At 38.4% G+C, this 14,907-nt stretch overlaps 1 pseudogene; it reads left to right on the forward strand.

Moving 5' to 3' along the window:
- The first annotated feature begins 9,189 nt into the window (after positions 1–9,189).
- Positions 9,190–10,692, forward strand: LOC127781541 (uncharacterized; annotated as a pseudogene).
- The last annotated feature ends 4,215 nt before the right edge of the window (positions 10,693–14,907 follow it).

The following is a 14,907-nucleotide window of genomic DNA, read 5'->3' on the forward strand; positions in this document are numbered from 1 at the left end:
CCCCAACCTTCAGGAGGACCACGACTCGACGTGCGATGGGCGAAGCAGCGCTCACTGTTGGGTTGCTCGCCACTGCAGTGAATCAAATGCCTAGCTCGAAAATTCCCCATCCGTCTATCTCTTCGATTTTGATGATTCCCCATCTCCTTCGAGTTCGATTCGTGTGATGATCGACGACGATGCAGGTGCGCGGGAGTGAGCCATCGGCCGACGCACCTGGGTTGGGGGTGGGGGTTGCGCATCCGCGCCAGAGCAGGGCACGCGCAGTGCTGGCGCTGCAAGCAACGGGCCAGCAAGCGAGAGCGGTCACGCAGCGCCGGCTGATCGGTAGGCGGCAAAGGTGCTATGGTAGCCGGCAACAAGGTAGGGCACTAGGCTATCAACTATCAAGCAAGAGTAGCAGGGCAAGCCGGCAACTGTAGCCAGTAGGCCGATTCATTGATGAGCCATCCTCCGTCACACCTCTTCTTTTTTCTGTCCTCCGCCACTAACCACTACTTCGTATTATAGTGGTGACTGGTGACTGATGATCATTCTCGGGCCTGTCACGCAGTCTAGGAGCTGGCAGCTGTGTTTTAGAGCATGTCTAATGTTTAACTCTTGGGAGAAGTTCTATAGATAGAATTGCAATTGATGAAGAAATTTACAATGAATGTGCTGAGTGTGGATCCACTGTTATTAAAAAGTAGTAAATGTGAGAATTGATCTCTTCCTGTGAAATGTGACAGGCGGACCCAAAATACTCTCTCCTTTTAAAATCTAGTACTACTACTATGGTTATGGTTAGTACCTGGCACGACCTCAAACCCATGAAAAAAGTACAGGTTTGTAGAGCCCCTCGAAAACCATCACCACACATGCTCTTAAACTAGTATATACCTCCTCTTTTTTTCCCTTCCAATAATACTCTCAAGTTCCGCAAGCTCCTCCACGCTGATAACCTCTTGCTCCCCGGCTCCCCACCGCCTGCCTTGTTCGCCCGCCGCGGCTTCCTGCTGGGGACGGTTGGCGCTTGCGGCCGGGTCAGCCGCCGCCGCAGACCCCATTGCCAGCCGGCGGTGAGATAGGGAGGAGAGCAAGGGGGAGGGGCGGCGGCGAAGGAGATGGGAGGATAGAGATTGGGGGTGGGAGCTAGGAGAGGGGAGGGGATATATATGATGTTTTTTCGGAAAAACCTTCGTGTTTTTTATGTTTACATTGCTACCCCTAAGAGTAGAACTCTATCTTCTTTGTATTGTATTTCTATAAAATACGAGGGTTGTTTCGTATAAAACAGAACATGGTGTTAGTCGGTGGGAGGACGTGCGCGCTAACCCGTTCAAACACGAGGAGATTTTTTTTTCATAAATACCAGCACCAGCACGCGTCATTTAGTCCGAGGAGGCAAAAACGTGCGCACATGCAGCGGGAGACCGGCGGAACCGGCTGATGAGGAGCTGAAAAAAAATCATAAAAAAGAGAAAAACCACGCCTCCACCGCTCAGACGTTGGCCCCACCAACCCAGGCCACGACGCATCGCACGCAGATTGACATGTAACGAAAATACGAGGAGCCAGGAGACAACTGCTAACACGTATCACAAATACCGAGGAGCCAAAAAAAATTCAAAAAAACCAGAAAATCGGTAGCTTTAGGGCTTTTATTAATCGATAATTATGTTGCCTCGTGTGCCTCTCAAAAATAAAAAAAAATGTTTCTTTTATATATATATATATATATATATATATATATATATATATATATATATATATATAGGAAAATTATATGCTACTATCGGGAGTAACTACTCCCACCTTATCCAGCTCACTAATTCAGAGTTTAGGTGCCGTCCGGTATTTTCGTGGGATACAAACCTTTTTGAATGCATGCTACTTAAACTAGCTAATTAAAAACGAGCAGAAGATGTCACCATCAACTAACTAAAATTAGTATATCGCTTGCATGTTTCTTTTGCTAGCATGTTAATGTCAACTAACTAAGTTCGTTTGCATGCAACTAACGAATAATAAATAATTTCAACAAATAAACAATTTAGTTAATTGTTTAAATAAAATAACCAAGCTAAGGACCGGTTATTGGATCATAACCTGACCCATTAAGAGGAGGGAGTAACTACTCCCGGTAGTAGGAAATAGGTATCTCATATATATATATATATATATATATATATATATATATATATATATATATATATATATATATATATCATTCCGGTTGAACTTTCAATGCTTTTAATACCAATACCATTTAAATAGAAACTTTTTTTCTTAACCTCTCAAAATAGTTTGGAAAGTCTACTTAACTCCCCTAAAATATAAAATACAAATTTTTAATATATAAAACCTATGATAGTTTGGATTTATTTTGGAGTGAAGCGTTAGTAGTCAAACTACTGGGCGGTTGGTTCCAATTAAATCTCATTAATAAATATCATGTCTTGATGTGGTTATTTTGCTAGGATCTTTTATAGTGTCTTACGTGTTTGGTTACTGATCTCAATTTCAATACCGGTTATCTAACATATAATGTCTTGTGCTACGTAACTTGAATTTAGAGTAAGAGTGATCATCTAAATGTAATGGACCAATTCAAAGGATGATCCACTATTCAATCTTTATGATGTTAGACAGCACATACACAGAGCAGGAGTTAGAACAAAATGAAGAGGGGTGCCACATGCTACTCTGTTTTAGATCAAATTTAAGCTAATATAGGTGCTTAAGTTTGCACTGAGAGGGTGCACATATAATAAAAATAGATAAACTATAGCTAATTTTTTTTTACCGGGTTCCTGAACACCCTCCTTTGAACCTGTAGCTCCGCTCCTGCACATACACTATATTAATTTTAGGAGATAGTATATGGCTCATAGTGCCACCTAGCTGGCTCCCCCTGTGATGCCGCTGTGTGAATTCCATAATAAAACATGAGTGTGTCATTTTAAAATGTAAGAAATCCAATAGACGGATATTAAAGATAATAAATCTAGAATAAAATTTTTAAATTCCTGTACATAGCTGCATATGCGTATATATGCATAAATATGTATAAACAGGTATATATAGTCGTGACCCTGCAACTCTAGCCGTACTGAAACGCGTGTTACATTTTAATTTAAGTGATGCCATATGTCATGTGATGCTTATATATATATAATAAAATAACTAGCAAAATACCCGTGCGTTGCACCGGATAATATTGCGGTGATTGAAGTTCAACTGTACTATTTCTCAAGTAGTCTACTATGTCAATAATAATCGAAGGCTGTGTTTAGATCTAGGCGTGTCACGTCGGATATACAGACACATATTTGAAGTATAAAACGTAGTCTAATAGTAAAACAAATTACATAATCCACCTTTAAACTGTGAGACGAATTTATTTAACCTAATTAACCTGTCATTAGCATATGTTTACTGTAGCACCACATTGTCAAATCATGACGCAATTAGGTTTAAAAGATTCATCTCGTAATTTACACGCAATCTGTGTAATTAGTTTTTTAATCTATTGTGGGGACACCCAATTTAGGCTTGGTGCCCCAAAAATCCACTCGCGATCGTCTAGGATTTCGATCACGCACAAATTGATATACAGAACAACTTACACAGGTTTATTCATACAAGCTAATTATACTATTGTTAAAAGGTGAAAAGATCCAAACTAAAATATCCTTATTTGAAATACAAGAAAATCCAAAGTACTAAACTCCTAAACTTCTTCAACTACTAGAACCACAATTAATAAATTCCAAAGAATTTCAAAGAACTCCACAGGCAAAAGCTCGAGTGTAGACTAGCCTAGAAAAACTCGTCGTTGTCGTAGATCTCGCTTCCTTCTGATCTCCTTGTTAGCACGTTTCCTCTATATATCAAATTATGCAAGGGTGAGTACTTATGTACTCAGCAAGACATATTATAAATAATTAAAGGTGAATAGATATGAATAAATAAACAATAATAAAGTAAAGGAATAATAAAAACCATAAATCATCTTTATCCTCAACATTTTAATTTTAAAACTACTTATACTTCAGGAGTAGGAATCACCCTAATGACACAACTCCAGAATCAGGAGTACGGCACATTCGAATGATTTAATTCACCTCTGCAGAGACTGTCCAGCTTTACCCACACGATGCCCACAACTAGCTAGGCTGAGAACAACAGAGCCGTTCGAAGGTCCCACTTACTACTAGTTACTGCACAGTGGGGTCTTGGTTCATCATAGTGGTCAAACTCTTGCCAGGCCTAGGCAAGGTATCTATATCGTCACACTTTCATGAATCCCACTGTTGTGAAACACTGCCGCCCAAACTTCTTACGCAAGTTCATCCCAATACCGCTCATAGAGCCACCCAACAGTCTTTCATATAGTGGGACAATGTACTAGGCTAAGTTCAATTACTTGATTGTGTGGATGGACGCAACTATGTCATTTCCATGGTATAAGGGGGTAATTATAATCCAGTTAAACCACCCAAAACTTTCCAAACTCCCCACACCAAAATCACAAACTTCATCATTCATCAACATTCATAATTTTCAACATTCATAATCTCAATTCATAAATGCCCATTTTAACCGGATTCCTAAGTTTGTAAAGTTGTTTGGAATAGTAAATCACATAAAATCATAACCAATGCTTCTTTGTATAACCTCATGCAATAATACTTGGATGCATTTAACATCTACCCATGAGATGTTAAAAGGGTAAGGTATCATGCATAAAATGAAGATTATATTAAGTTTTCTATATGATCAAAATTTTAGCTATGTCTTGCCTTGCGCCTTAAGATTTCCCGCGGCTTTAGCGTAGCCATCTGGGTCCACGTCAGCTCCTTGGATGCTGATAAAACTTGTTGTACGGTCTAACGTACGAATACGAAAAGATAGCAAATAAAGCCTATAAGCAAATTGCTACAAAGAAACGATAAAAACCAAGGAATAAATAAAATTGGAGCAAGGCGAAGGAAAAAGGAATGGTTCAAAATAAATTTTAGTTTGGAAAACAAAAGAGAGGTTTTGGTTTCTAAAGGTTGGAATTGAGGAAAAGGATAAAATGGATAGGTGGGGTTGATTTGGTGGATTTGATTTTCTAGTCGGTGCTAGAATGGAGTAGCACGACGGTTAGATATTTGGAGTGGTTAGCCGATGCTAAGGTTGGTAGCATAACAGCTAAATATCGGCTCGTCTAGTCGATGCTACAGTTAAGTAGCACAACGGCTAGTGAGTTAGGAGATTTGTGTGGAGCGGAACAATGTTACTCTGCAGTTGTGAGTGACAACAGAGAGGCTAGGGTCGCACATAGCTCAAGGACTAGTGTGCGGCATGCTTGTGGAGGTCGAGGGAGTAGTGAGGCTCCGACCACTGTACGCGTTGAGGCGTGGGGTGCGAAGAGCGACACTTCGACCTTAGGATTAGGTTATGCCGGGTTTTACGACCAACGGTTTGACGTCGGGGTTTGAGACCACGCGAACGTCTCCATAGAAGGTGTAAAGTTTCCACGGCGGTTTTTTGGTGGCTAAGGATTGTAAAAGAATGGTTTAAAGAAATTTGAATTCAAATAGAGTTTTTTAAAAATAGATTAAAGAAATAAAATTTAAAATGGTATTTTAAAAGAAATAAAGAAAAGGTAATTAAATAAATAAAGAAGGGATATTTAAAGATATTTAAAGATAATTTAATTTAAAAATGGTTTTAAATAAAATAAGAAATTTTAAAATTAAAGGGATTTAAGATAAATCAAATAGGTTTAAATTAAAAGGGTATTTAAACAAAATTTTAAATAGGAAATTTGGTATCAAAAGGGAGGGATTGAAATTACATGAATTTAGATCAAAGGTTCACTGGAATTGGATTTGTGGTTGGAGAGATATGGGTGCCTAAAGTTTGGAATTTGAAATAACTCAAATAAAAGAAAAGGGATTACTGTACAGTGGGGCTCGCTTGTCATATGTCTCTTCTACCTCTTCTTCTTCTCTGCTTCTTTGATCCGAGAGAAGGGAGAGAAGAGGGCGAGCGGGGCGTCGGCTCTCCGGTGGTCGGGAGGTGGGAACGCCGGTAGGAGATGGTGTTCCCGAGCAACGCGCACCCGGAGAGGGTGGTGGAAGGCGGAGGGAGAGAGAGGGATGGCCGGAACGGCGGCAACAAGAGCTCAGTTCCGGCGATAAGAGAAGGTGGTGGTGGCGGCTTATCCCAAGGTGGAGGGAGAGGGGAAGGGGAAAAATGGAATCACCTGGGCGAGACGGAGTTGGTGGCACAAGGGTTTGGCTTGCGAAGCTTCGGTGAGGGAGATCGGCCGACGGTAGTGATGGCCGGACATGGGAGTAGAGAGAGAAAAAGGGAAAGCTCCGTTGTGGAGAGGGAGAGGGGCGACCTCGTTGTCTATTTATAGGTCGCGGAGGTCGGTTTGGAGAGAAGGAGAGCGACTAAGGCACGGCGACGGCAGCGAAGAGAAGAGGAGCACGGCGCCGATTTCTTAGCAACGACGGAAAAGAGTTTGCGGCGGCGTGCGCCGTGCGCAACACGCGCACTGGGAGGAGGAGAGAGGCGGCTGGGCTGTGGACCGGCTCGGCTGGGCTTCGGCTCAGTTGGGTCAGCAGCCCAAGAAGGAGGGAGGAAAAGAAAAGGGGAATGGGCCAAAAGAAAGGGAAATTGGCCCAAAATAAATAGGAAGTTTTGATAATTTTGTATAAAGGATTTGGAATGGAATTTAAAGGAGATGGAAACTAAAGGATAGGTGGATGTGGATTTTTTTAAATCTTAGTCAAAGAATTGAATCTAAGGAATTTTGAATGGAGGGTTAAATAAATTTTAAAGGAGATAAAATTTAAAAGAGAAACGCTTGAGGGTCTTTTGAACTTTATAAGAGGAATATAAAGTTTTTTTAAAATCAAAAAGGAGTTTAAAATATTTTTAAAATAAAATCAAATATATTTATTTTGAGATATAAATTTTGAAAAGGATAAAAATAAAGATGCTCCAATTTAAATAGAATTCAAATAAGGACCAAATGTAAAACTTGTCACGAAAGATTTAAAAATCAAACGGAAAGGAAAGGCAATAATTTAACTTCTAACTTTGGATAAATTTGGGATGGTGGCAAAAATAGATGGAGGTTAAAACTAAGATTTTAGCCTCCAAAATATGTGGTATGGATTCTCAGTGAATTATTTGTGGCTAAAGGAAGTTGGACTTTGAATAGAAGGGATTGCAAATAAGTATCTTAGCACAAGAACAATCATTCAAATATTTGTGATAATATTATTCTTGTGCCAAGAATGTGATCAAGTCATAGGAATCAAATTGGTGGATGGATCAAAATAAGAACTTGACCACATAATATTTTGGATGGATTAAAGGGAGACAAAGGTTTTCGGAGATAGGTTTAGATAGGGGTTGGTCCAAAATAAATTCCAATGGAAAGGGAATTATACTGGTTTAACCCTAAAGATAAAAATAGTTAATGGGATATAATAGAGAGTCGGGTCAATCGGGGAAATATTGGCCCAAGCTAAATGGTAGACTTTGTAATCTTGAATGGATAATTTAAATGAACGAGATTTCAAAGGGGTAATATTTGTGGGAGTATAGAACTAGATTTGGAAGTATATGTGGATGGGAATTTTTCTAGGAACGGAATTGGTGGTATATTGATAAACTCTAAAGGATGGGTATGTTGACTCAAAGGGGGATTGAAGAGGATATTTTTAGGGACTTTGGGAATATTTAGGTGGAGATCCAAAGGAAATGTATCAACATTTCATGTATTCTGGAGATAGTTGCGTGGAGATAAAAAAGAAAGTATTGCTTTAGGGGAAAATAAGAATTGGTATTTGTGGATGTTGGAGATGTTCAGGAATGGAATCAAAGGAAATATAATCTAGAGCCAAACTTAGAGATTAAAGAAAATAAATAGAGAGGTTTTGTAAAATTTAAAAGCGAGCGATTAACTTTGCAAATAAAGTTTTAAATCCAAGTTAAAAGAAATTAACAGAAGGTAAGATCACTTCAATAGAAGAATCTAGAAGAGTGCAACTAAAATATCTCGCAAAAAATTTTTCCCTGAAAATTTGAGTCCGTTACATCTATATTTAATACTATATGTATGTGTCAAAACATTCAATGTGACAGGGTGTAAAATTTTAGCAGGGGATCTAAACATGGCCAAAGTGTATTTTGTTTGGACAATTTTTTCATGTTTACGTACTACATGATATGAACAATGTACATGATGCGTTAGTGTGATATGTATATGATGCTTTAGTGTGATGATTGTACCATGGGTGAAACAAACGGTGAATAGCTTGGTAACTTTCATGCAACAATCGATGGACAAAAAATTTGTGTGATTAAAAAAAATTAAAATATGTAATTTCATTGTAATATGTCCTGTTTCGTGAGAAATTTTATTTTTTACAATAAATATCTTTTTATCTCAAATACAATAAATATTAATAAAAGAAATCATTTTTCAGCAGAATTCGATCCATGGATTAGCAATGGGAGTTGATTCTGAGTTCTTTCCCCAACTTTCTCAACTCACCACCCTCGTACTCCGCGCGCACGTCTTTCAAACTGCTAAATGGTGCGTTTTCTGCAAAAGAAAATTCTATACAAAAGCTGCTTAAAAAATTATATTGATCTATTTTTTTAAAAAAATAGTTAATACTTAATTAATCACGTTAATAATCTGTTCCGTTTTTCATGCGCGAAAATAGCCCACAGCAAGTGAACACAGCCCAGTCCAGCCTGGTCGTAGATTTTTCTAAAAAGGAAAAAGAAAAATTGACGCGAGAAAAATTGAGTGGTCGCCTGGAATATCCTGTCACTCTCGTTCTCTCTCTCCCAGTCTCTCACTCTCGTTCTTTCTCCCAGTCTTTCTCCTTCTCTCTCCACCCGCTTCTCTAGTTTCGCCGACCAGATCAACCATGGAGCCATTGTCGAGTGGCCGGGGGCGGTGGATCGGGTACGTCGCCATGTCCACCGACGAGATGACGTGGCGGCTCGGGCGTTGCGAGGTGGTCGTCTTGCTGTAGTCGGTGCGCCTCAACCCGTGCGATCTGCACCCTAACGTCAAGGTGGATTCTTGGTTCCTCAGCCTGTACACCTCCGCCATCGGCGCCTCTCGCGCGGATCCGTCGTCGGCTGCGACGGGAGGGGTGGATCTGGCGACCTCTTCCCCTCCTGTATGGATCCCGTCATCTCTCCGCTCCCCTCTTGTGCGGATCCGCCATCCGCGGCGACGTGAGGGTGAATCCAGCGACCTTTGTCGTCTCTCCACCCTCCGCTCGTGCTGATCCGCCGCCGGTGATGATGGGAGGGACAGAGGTGGGGTGGCAGACTGGCAGATGGGGCGACGACCTCGATGATGGCGACACATATGGGCTAGGCGCCATCGCAATCTTTTCGCCCGGGTACTTTATTTTCTTTGACAATATATCATGTTGTTCATGTGAAATCTTTGGATCATCTTGCATAGGAGTAATCTTGTTGCTTACTGGCAGGTTAGATAACATGTCTGTTTTGCTAGCTGTTCGGCCGGCCGGAGAGGAGGGTTTCAAGCTGTGACGAAGGTGCACCGAGGAGAGCGCAGCCAAGTGGTGGTACCGAGTGGTGGTACTGAAGATTTCAGGTGTGTTCTTGGTTGATTAACATTTTCCGAGTTATTTGGTTACACGTTTAGACATAATTTTGTGTGTGTATGTGCATGTAGGGGCCCGGGAATTTGGATGTGTGTTCTTTGCTTGTTGGGGTTTCTGACCTAGGTGTAAACTTATTAGTTAATCACTACGACGATCTTGGTCGAGTGGCTGACTCATCGCTGGATGATGGTTTTCTTGCAGGCGGAGGCGGCAAGGTGGGGCTGGTGGCGTTGGACGTCGCGCTCACGTTCCCGCAGGCCACGATGGCGTCCTAGTTCCTGTCTGCCGGTGAGACCTCCTATCTCGCTTTCCTGGTGTTCTCGTGTTCTCGGTTTCCCATCTATTTATTATATACTAAAAGTCCATTAAACTTCCTACAAACGCTCTCAAGCCACTATGTGAGGCTCCTACAAACGCTCATAACTTGCCACGTGGCGCTTTAATAAATCTTAAAAATTCTAAGGAAAAAAAACAAAACATCTGGCCATCAATTTTCATTTAATTTGGTGGACCTATTATTTTCTATTTCAAAATATTACCAAATCAATTTATCTCTCATAGAACCCACCCACACATCGCTCCGTGCCACCTCTCTCCACGTACATGTACGTACGTGACGTACGTATCCCCCACCCCTACTTTTTTTTTCTTTTTTTTTCTTTCTCACTTATATTGATGAAAAATCAACTAATAATTTAAGTCCTACTAAAAAATCTATTAAAGTTCCTATAAACACTTCTAAATCGCCGCGTGACATTTCTACAAACGCTCCTTGATCACCAAGTGACGCTTTATTAAATCCTAAAAATTCTAAGAAAAACAAAACAAATAGCCATCGGTTTTTATTTAATCTGGTAGACCCATTATTTTTCAACTATTAAATATTTCTAAAATAATTACCAAATCAATTTATTATCTCTTGAAAACCCCCACATCGCTCGGTCTTGAAAACCCCCACATATGTACGTGTACGTACGTATCCCCACCCTACTACTTTTTCCATTCTTTTTCTTTCTCACTTAGATTAGATGAAAACCAAACTAATTTGTGTCCATATTAACTATTTGCTTTAAGTTTAAAAGTACTGATATGTTAAAATGACATTACCAAATTTATCATGAATGTATTTTCATATATTATGTGTTTCTTTATTCATATATTATTAGAAAATTAATGATCAGATATATTCTTTTCACACCATGTCAATATATTTATCTCCTACTTTGGCTTCATTCAATCTAGCTCATTGGATAAGCTTATCTAGAGCACGCTAAACAGCGCACGTCATCAGTGTAAGATCAATTCAGTATTAGATATTACAATTAGAAAATGGATTTATTTGATTTTTTTAAAGAACTTCTGTGTAGAAAGTATTTGTAGAAAACATATTGTTTAGTCGTTTGAGAAATATGCTCATATATGTATTACTTATATATGTACTACAATGCTTAATATTTAGTATATAATATACATTTTTAATCAGAAATAGTCAAATATATCAATCATACGTCCCTACTAATCCACCTCATGTATATAAATTCTACATACAAACTACTATCCACCAATTATCAAGTCATATGCTTACGAGGCATATACGTGCGTAGTGTATCTAATAATTAGCTAACATCCAATCAGCACATGCGTAATCAAGTACCGAAGATAAAAATAATACTAAGTGGGCAACTATCAACAAATTACAGGTAAGTATAGATACCACCAAGTAACAACAAATAATAGTTGACTAAAAGTAGATTGCGTCTATAAGTACTAGCATTCCTACACACCTACATACACTCCTAAAACACCTAGATATTGATTTACACTTAAATCAGTGATCTATTATTTTCAACTATTAGATTATGTCTATTCAAATAATCCCTCGCTCCTAAAGACCGGCTAATCCTTCTCTATGTATATACATATAGATGCCAAGAAAAAAAAAAGAAGAGTGTATATACAATCAGCATCATCGAGTAGTTTTCTCTTTCTTTTTTTTTCAGCTCTACGGTCTTCCTCAGATTGTTCATATGTATAGCGAGCACTCCTAGCAATGTTGTCGAACAAGTCACGCCGCCACAGTGCTGCTTCAGCCATCTCAGCGAATTACTTGAAAGTATTTCTTTATGAATAATATAAAAGGCAATCTTGAGCGCATATATAAACACGCACACCCACCATATAAATAGTTAAATACACTTACGCACACCTACCCATGAGAGAAAAATATTTATCCCAAAACAACAAAAAAGTATGTACGTACAAGAGACTACTATATTCGCAAGAGAAAAACATACATAGGTACCATTGAAAATATCACAAGGATCCACATTATATTCATTTTAATTAAGTCATTCTTATTTAAACAGTGTTAATAATTAGCACAAATAATTTTGACAATATAGATTATTCCATCGTATATTATCCATGAACATATAACCGAAATGAGGTGTAATTAAAAAAATCAAAACAAAATGTTTGTGAAGGATGGTGATAAGTGAGTTTACATATAATTGAAACAAAATCAAATTTGTTTGAATGTGGTAAATATTATCATTTAGTATGCCAAAGTTTATAGTCTTTTTCACAATATAAATACTTCTTCTTTTACAATTATAAGGTAATAAATTGTTCGTATAAGACTTTTCTTAATATTCTTTTTATAAACAATAAATAAATTGCCGCGCATCTGCGCGGGCTTCCTTTCTAGTTATTAGAAATAATGAGATATTATGATTGGGTGAAACTGTCTTGGCCATTTAATTGGAGTATTTGGGAGAGGTATGTGCACTGTGCAGTCGGCCTGATCGTTGATTCGTAGTTATGTTCAGTCTTGGGCAGCTTAATCTGGCTCCAAGTTGGCAGCAAGCATTCCCTGTTCTAAACTGCTCTCTTACTTAAGTTTGCTGAAGGGATACTCCTTACATTGAAGTTCATTAGCTACACTTCTTTGCTTGTTAGAAGTTGCTCTGTTGCTGTTCAATATGTCAGCAAAATAAATCTGAGAAATCACTCTGGTGCTTCAAGAGAGGAAAAACTTCAGAGCGCTGTGCACCACGTGTGCAGTTTAGGACTTCCCATCATGCCATAGAACAAAACCATATATTGCTTAACTTTATTAGATTTAGTAGAGGTATAAAACCATGCTGTAGCACTTAACTGAACTGAGCATGTTTGACCGGATTGTGTGGCATGCGATGAGCTTGGTTGATCACCTTCAAAATTGATGCAATGTGGGTTCTTCACATTTGGAAGGACATTCAAATCCTTTTTTCGCTTATAGGCTTCACGATGTTTTTTAAGTATTCCTTGTTTCTTTTCGTCAGGCATTTGCACATACCGCTCCCTATCTCTTTGTCTTCTTCGTGCATTAGGATCCAAGAACAGGGATGGTGATCCAGATGGTGCATCTTGCTTGGAAGATGAAGCTGCACATAAACATTATCAACAACAAAAGCAGGATGTATCTTCTCGAAAACAATGGTGAGAAGCAAAAATATTTGAATCATTCAAATTTAGTCACAAGCCAGTAACATACCTGATTGATGTCTTATGTTTTTCAGGTGATTTTGTTCATTTAAATGAGCTGTAGGAGGGTGATTTCATAGTGATCTACTCCGATATCAAGTCCAACAAATATGCAATGTTCATCCTGTTGTTCCCTATTCCCGTTTGTTGTTCTTACATGCTCTGAACTAAACTTAGTTAGCTGTGATTTTGAGTGTCACCACACAATCATAGTTACAATTCCAACACAACTTTATCTTGATCTGGATGCAGCAAGGTAAGTCATCATGATAAGTAAGTTGTATTTCTTGCAAGATTTTATATTTGTTTAGGTGTGTTGCCAGGTTTTCAAGGAGACAAAAGATGAGATTTGTTTACTTTGATGGGTTGGAGTTATGGAATCGAGATGGTTGCCAAAAAATATTCAGGTAATTATTTTTTTGTTCAAAATAAGTTTGGTTGCATCGCTAAATTGGAACCTACTGTATTTGCTATGCCCTCTTTAATGCTTTGGTATTTTTAAGAGTTCTATACTGTTGTCTGCTGATTCTGCATGGACCATAGGCGTTTATTTCACTTGATGTGTTCTATTTCTGCATTAAGTAATACTTTTGCGCACCGAGTTCAGAAAAAGATAGGGGAAATAGAAATAATAAACTCCGAAACCGGTTTCCTTTAAAGTAGCATATTTAGTCAATATTATTATTTTGATTTTTTAAACCATGTTGGCATATGAATGTGATGAATAACCACCTACAGTAGCATATGCAGAACAAGCTACTGTAACTCAAGGCATCAAGGGTATTAAGTATTGCCAATGCTTGATTAAGGCCATTAGATTGAATATATTTATGTCTCTACCGAGGGATATTATGTGTAGTTTATGCATGCTTTCAGTTTTTAAATATTGTCAGTGGTTGATTAAGACTGTTAGATTAGACATATTTGTCTTGTTATGATTTTTTTTAAAAAAAATATTCAGGTAATTACTGTCAATATCATCTTGTTAATATAATGATTTAATTATGCATGATAAGTTGTATTTCTTGCTCCTGGTACATGCATTTAATGTGACAGTTTATACAAATTACAAGCTATTGAATATCCTGATTATAATTGCTCCTAAAGTTAGGAAAAAAAACAAATCTAATTGTTGAAGGGTTAAAGAATTACCTTCCGTCGTCATAAATGCAATAAACGCATATGTATCACGTCCAATAGGAAATTGCTCTTTTTTTTAAAAAAAATTTTGGGTCCATATGAGTAGCATCGAGCAAGAGATTGCTCAATATCCACACCAAATATTGGGTGTATATATGAGTCTTGTTTGTATTTTCAATTTCTTTATATATGTTGAGAAGATGTTTGTATCCTACTTGGCCATGTAATTCTTATTGTTGGATTCTGTATGTAATTCTTGGGTTGTAATTCTTGAGCCATGTAATTGTATGCGACTATTTGTGATTCAATCCTTCCAAAAAAAAAAAACAGTGGTGGGAATAAACCGTGCCCACCAAAAAATTTGCGACCCACAATCAGAAACAGCGTTTGGGAAAAAACTAGGCCCACTGTAAAAACAATCGGACAAAGAAAAAAATGGCAAAAAAAACCGCTCGGACGAAAAAACCGTTCAAACAAACCACCCGTGAAATAAACCAATCGGGCGACGTAGAAAGAAGGAATCGGACAAAAAAACCGCGTGTGAGAAAAAAAAACCGCGTGCGAAAAAAAAATTAACAGACGAAAAAAACTACCG

Source organism: Oryza glaberrima, chromosome 8 (genome assembly GCF_000147395.1).
Source record: "Oryza glaberrima chromosome 8, OglaRS2, whole genome shotgun sequence".
Classification (NCBI taxonomy): Eukaryota; Viridiplantae; Streptophyta; class Magnoliopsida; order Poales; family Poaceae; genus Oryza; species Oryza glaberrima.